The sequence below is a fragment of the Carettochelys insculpta genome, chromosome 16 (assembly GCF_033958435.1).
Source record: "Carettochelys insculpta isolate YL-2023 chromosome 16, ASM3395843v1, whole genome shotgun sequence".
In the NCBI taxonomy this organism is placed as follows: Eukaryota; Metazoa; Chordata; order Testudines; family Carettochelyidae; genus Carettochelys; species Carettochelys insculpta.
The window spans coordinates 2,069,886-2,075,885 of NC_134152.1; positions in this window are offsets into that span (position 1 = coordinate 2,069,886).

Genomic DNA, 6,000 nt, shown 5'->3' on the forward strand with positions numbered 1-6,000 from the left:
AAATAATGTTGTTAGTCTTTAAAGAAATACATGACTGCTGTTTTTTTTTAAATAGGTGAGGCAGACTTGGGAATGGTGACGGACTACAACAAACTGGCAGAGTAACTAAAGGGATGACAAATGTTTAATTTCTGCGGGGGAGGGGTTGTTACGAGCATTTGATAGGTGTTGTTTTCCTATCTCCTAATCTTTTATTGCTATTCTGTTTTCGCTTGGCCATTTAACTCTGAAGCCCTCAGGTATAGCATGCCAGGCAGGTGACTAGACTGGCTGTCCATTCATAATCTATCTCCTTGGGCAAAATCCTAAACTCCTTCCTCAGGCTGGATTCAGTTGGTATCCTGGCAAAACTTCAGTACACACTGATTAAAGCATTCAGAACTTGCCTTCACACACTTTCAGAACTCTGCCTCCTGCATTTAGTCTTCTCTCCAGTGAACATCTGGTAAATGTTTATAATCCTACTGACCCAGCCAGGCATCTTGAACGCACCAGCCCACTGTGTTGGAGCTCTGGCAGACCTTCCCCATGACCATGCTGTCTTTCTCCACCAGGACAGGAGCATGTGCTACGTAGGAGGAAGTGTCTTTCTGCCATGCTGAGGGTTGCTGGGGAAGGTGGATGGAGAGCGAAAGGCCTTCCGTCCCATTCGGAGGGAGTGGGGTTCTGTGGCAGCCTGAGGTCTGGTGAAACGGAGGTCCACAGCCCACCTCCAGCGTCAAGGATTCTGGATTCCCATCACTTGTGAATCTCCCCCTCCCCGAGTAGTGTTGACAACAGGAGCCGCTATGGTAGATAAAGATGACAGAGCAGGGGCGATCCTTGAGGTTAGCAGGACCCAGACTCATGAGGCCTCGTTAACGGAGGCAGGGCTTTCAACCAGATGCAGTATTGGAGAGGGAGCGGGGCACTGGAGTACAGGGCAATACCATTCTGACAAGGGGCTATAACTGCGGGAGCTTATTCGTGAGCAGCACCGTCATCACCAGGGTAGCATGTTGGGAAGCTCCCTTGGCAGGCTGTGCACCTCTGGGCTTCAGCTAACTGCCAGCAAGGCCTACTGGAACCGCCTGCCTCTCCCTCCACCCCACAAGCAATGTCTTCTTCAGCTGTCTCCCAGCCAGACATGAAACTGCTGCACCCTGAGCCTGCTGTAAACCAGCATCCACCAAGCACAAGCACAGAGCAAGGGACTGTCTGCCCCAGCAGGAGCCAGGCACCACCGATCAGCCTTCAGAGGGGAGATGATAGCAGCCTCAATGAAGCAGAGTCAGTCACACTTGCCCCTGTGTTCCTATCTCCAGAGGCACTCCGCAGGGTTCTCACAGCCAGAGCAGCTGGAGGACAGCCACTTGCTGATTGCCATGTATGTGAATCCCCAGCCACCTGCTCCTTCACAGGAAAGGTAAGTCCTCCCTCAGGGGCACCATATAGGAAAAACCAGGAGGTTGGAGGGGCTGTACCAGGGGTCTACTCTCACTAGCCTCACAAAGCTCTAATAACTGCAATGCAGCTTAGTGGGGACCTGTGATGAACTCAGAACCTGGGAGCAGCCCAGCCTTTATGTCAGGGAGCTTCTTTACAAACTGAGGGAGGTGATTACAAGAATGAAAGGCTTGTCATTGAACTAAGGGTCATCAGATGGTCCAGGAAGCACTGTCGGGTAATTCAGTCAAAATATAGGAAACAGAGGGTGGGGCTACATGGTGAGAGTGGAGAGAAGTAAATAGTGGTGTCCCTTAGGGATCTTTACGGGGACCCATACTGTTCAATATATGTGTAAATCACCTGGCAAAGAGTTAGCTGGCAAAATTTGCCGATGATACAACATTTGTTCAAGAGCATTAAGTCCAAAGCAGAATGCAAAGAGTTCCAAAGGAATTTCACAAAACTGGGTGACTGGGCAACACGACGGCAGATGCAATACAGCCCTGATACATGCGGAGTAATGCACATGACAAAGTGTAATCCCAAATATGCATACAATCTGGTGGCACCCAAATTAGCTGAAACCGTCAATAAAGAGATTGTGAAGTCACTGTGGATAATTGTCTGAAAATATCTGCTCCATGTCCAGTGACAACACAAAAAACTAACCGAATATTGGCCTCATCAGGGCAGGGATCAAGGGTAAGACTGAAAATATCATATGGTCTCTATATAAATCAGTGGTTCACCCACATATTGAATACTGCATAATGATTTGGTCACCCCATCTCAAAACAGATATGTTGGATTTGGAAAAGGTACAGAGAAGGGCAACAGAATTTATTACAAGTACTAGCTACATTTCATATTGGGAGTGATTAAAAAGCCTGGGACATCTCAGCTCGGAAGAGAGATGAGTAAGGGGGAGATACAACAGAGGTCTGTAAAATCTGGAATGATGTGGAAAAACTGAATAGGGAAATTGTATTTACTCCCTCATGTAACACAAGAAGTGGGAGTTCCTCAGTGAGGTGGGCAGCAGAGTTAAAACAAACCAAAGAAAGTATTTCTTCACAGTCAACCCATGGAACTCTTTGTCAGAGGATGCTGTGAAGGGCAAAACTATAACAAGGCTCAGAACAGAACTAGATAAATTCATGGAAGATAGGTCCAGCAATGGTTAGTAGCCAGCATGGGCACAGATCGAACACCATGTTCTGCATGTCCCTCGCCTCTGTTTGCCTGTTGTGTTCATTCCCTCTGATGCATCTGGCATTGGCTACCATTGGAACACAGGATACAGTTCCAATAAGAACAAAATAAGCTCAAGGTGGACAGGTCCATCAATGAGTACTCGCTGGGAAGGGATGGGATGGTGTCCTTAGCCTCTGTTTGCCAGAAGCTGGGAATGGTTGTCAGCCTCTTATGTTCACTCACTCTGAAGCACCTGGCATTGGCCACAGTTGGAAGACAGGACACTGGGCAAAATGGACCTTTGGTCTCACCCTTCTGATGTTTTGACTTAAAACCCAGATGTATCAGCCTCTGCTGTAGCATACTAGCCCCCCCACATCCCCCCATAGCTGAGACAGAGCCCACAAGTTCTGATGGGGTCTCTCTCTCTCTCTCCCTCCCTCTGGGCAGAGTTAGTTACACAGTAGGATTGTATATTAAAGTTTTAAACTTAACTGTGTCCCTCAAGTGACTTGCCACAAGATGTCAGAACATATTATTATTTGTCTTCTCTATAGGATTTAGATACGGTGCTCCTGTCAGCTAACTGCTGAATTATCTGGAAGAAAACTAGAGTTTTCAAGTGCCTAAGTAGCCCCTGGAGTAATGGTTGAAGTTGTCCCTCTTCTCCAGCCAATCTCTGAAATGGCACCCCTGCTCTTCCTCCAGTTACATGCGTCAGTCGCAGTTATCTTAGGAAGCAAGATCAGTTCCTGTGAACTGGTCAGAAGCTGTAACCAGAGACTTGCTGACGACAGTACGGACTATTACATTCTGCTCTGTGAAATCCTATTGCCCTTGGTACAGAAACTCTCCTCCCTTAGCATACATGAGTAGAGCAGGATCTTGCATTTCTGCTGACTAATATAATTCCTTAACTTTTAAACAGCCTCTCTTCTCCCAACCCCAACCAGCATAGAACTGTTACTTGCATAACTGTTACTGACAGACATCTGAACTCTTCCGGAAGGTTTGAATGTTACTAGCTGGGCTCAGGGAAATAGCTGGCCTGATCTCCCATTCCTCAGGGCTGAGGGCACAGTTCCCCACTTCACTCTCTGAAATGCAGGTGACAGGAGAGCTTGAAAGGGGAGACAGAGAGGAACTATGCAGATGTGAAGTGCACAATAGGAGGGAATAGATAGCACTGGCCTTTGAAGTGTCTACTGGGAATATTGTATTCTTTAACGCCTGTTTGAAATGGTTGTTGTCAGACGTCTCGCCACTCTGGCACTGAGTGCAGAAAATGGGGTCCTGTATAAACCTTAAAAATAACATGCCTGTAAAGGCTCTGTTTAAAAAGCTCCCCAAGGTCATATATTCCCTGACCCTGGGTTGGTAGATTTCCACCAACCAAGTGGGAAAAAAAACCCTTTAACACAGGAGGACACACTTGGGATGTCTCCCTGTGGGGTACCCCAAGCTCTTAACCCTCTCTCAGGAGAGAGCTTAGAGACAAAGAGCTGTAATCTGATCGCTGACCTTTCAGTCTAAGCCTTGAATATACACAGAGTCTTCTCTAGGACTCAGGGCTCAAATCATTGCCTTAAAAAAGTAATTTATTCACAAAACGAGAGAAAACACTCAAAGATTTCAGTTGCAGCACAGAGAATTACTTCCCTGGGATTCAGCTTAGAAGTTACAGAGTACTGGGGAAAGAAATAATTAACCAGAGCACCTCCACCCCAAGTCCCAAAATAACAAATAACCTGATCAGCTCTAACTAAACATTTCCCTTCTACTTACCTATCCTGGCCTGATTATGAGATGGCCAGGATATTTACTGGATTCATTCCAACTGCTTGGAAGCAAGCATTTCTGAATGTGCCCTTTGCATCAGCCAGGCAGAGAAAGACCCCTCAGACTGCAATTGTTCTCTGCTCAGAAGAATTTCTTTTCCTCCTATTGGTTTACCTGACCACCCCCCTGCTGAGAGCCCTCTGTTAACCCTTTACAGGCATCATTCATAACAGTTCTCATGCTGAGTGTTAAACAGCTCCGCTTCTGTGTTTCAGCCCAGAGGTGGTTGCATTTCACTGATTGATGAATTCCTTCTGTAAAGTATATAGGTTTTTAAAATGCTCTAAGCTCCTTTGAGGAAAAAGTGCTCATGCAATTAATATTATTAGTTGCTGGGCTGTACCACATTAAGGCTAATTCAAGTTGGAGAAAACAATCCTAGTTTTAATAGGATAAACTTATTTCACCAGCTATTCTAATCTCTTATTTAGATGACTTTTGATAAAAGTGTATGGAGTCCAGTGGCTGTCCTTGGTTATATTGTAAATAGGTCCATCAAGTGATTAAAAATTAATGATGATGAATCACACAATTAATTGTGCCATTAAACAAAAGCAGAATACGATTTCTCTAAATATTTTGGATATTTGCTACATTTTCAAATATATTGATTTCAATTTCAGTGCAGAATACAAAGTGCTCACTTTAATTTGATTACAAACAATTGCACTGTAAAAAGAAAATAAATTGTATTTTTTGATTCCGCTCATGCAAATACCATAATCTCTTTATCATGAAAGTTGAACTTGTAGAACTGAAATGTAGAATTTTGTACAAAAGCACCTTCATTCAAAAACAAAACAATGGAAAACTTCAGAGCTTACAAGGTCACAGTCCTACTTCTTGTTCAGACAATCAAGTTGGTTTACAATTTGCAGGAGACAATGCTGCCTGCATGGGTGGCAGGTGAGGGCACAGCTCGGGGAGGAAGCCCCAGCCCCAGCCCCAGCCCCGCCCTTCCACCTGAGGCTCTGCCCCTTTTGCCCAAGGCCCCTTCCTTTCTACAGCCTTCCCTCCCTCCCCATTCTCTGCTGCCGTAGCCCAGACATGCTGGACCCCAGCCCTTCCCAGTGTCTGTGGAGCCAAGCTGCTGCACTACAGCCCCAGCCTTCCCTTGCCTACATTACCCACAGCCTCTGGTTGCCTCATTCTTGTTTACGTCGTCATCCTGAAAGAGAGAACAGGCATTCAGACAGCACTGGTGTAGCTGGCATCGCCACACATTTATCTGCCGAATATACAAAAGATTCTTCATATGTCCCTTTATGCTGCAGTCCCCACGTGCATCCATGCCAATGACACGTTCTGCTTGATAATGATCTGATGCACTGTGTACTGACGCATGTTCATTTTCATCATCTGAATTCGAGGCCACCAGCAGAGGGTTGATTTTATCTTATTGTTTTTAAAGGCTGGTTCAGGTTCTACAATTTCCACATCAGAGTGTCCCTTTTCTAAGACAGCTGAAAGCATTGCACCACATTTTGCCGCTTTCAGATTTTGGAAGTAATTTCAGATTTTTAAGTCATGGGTCATGTG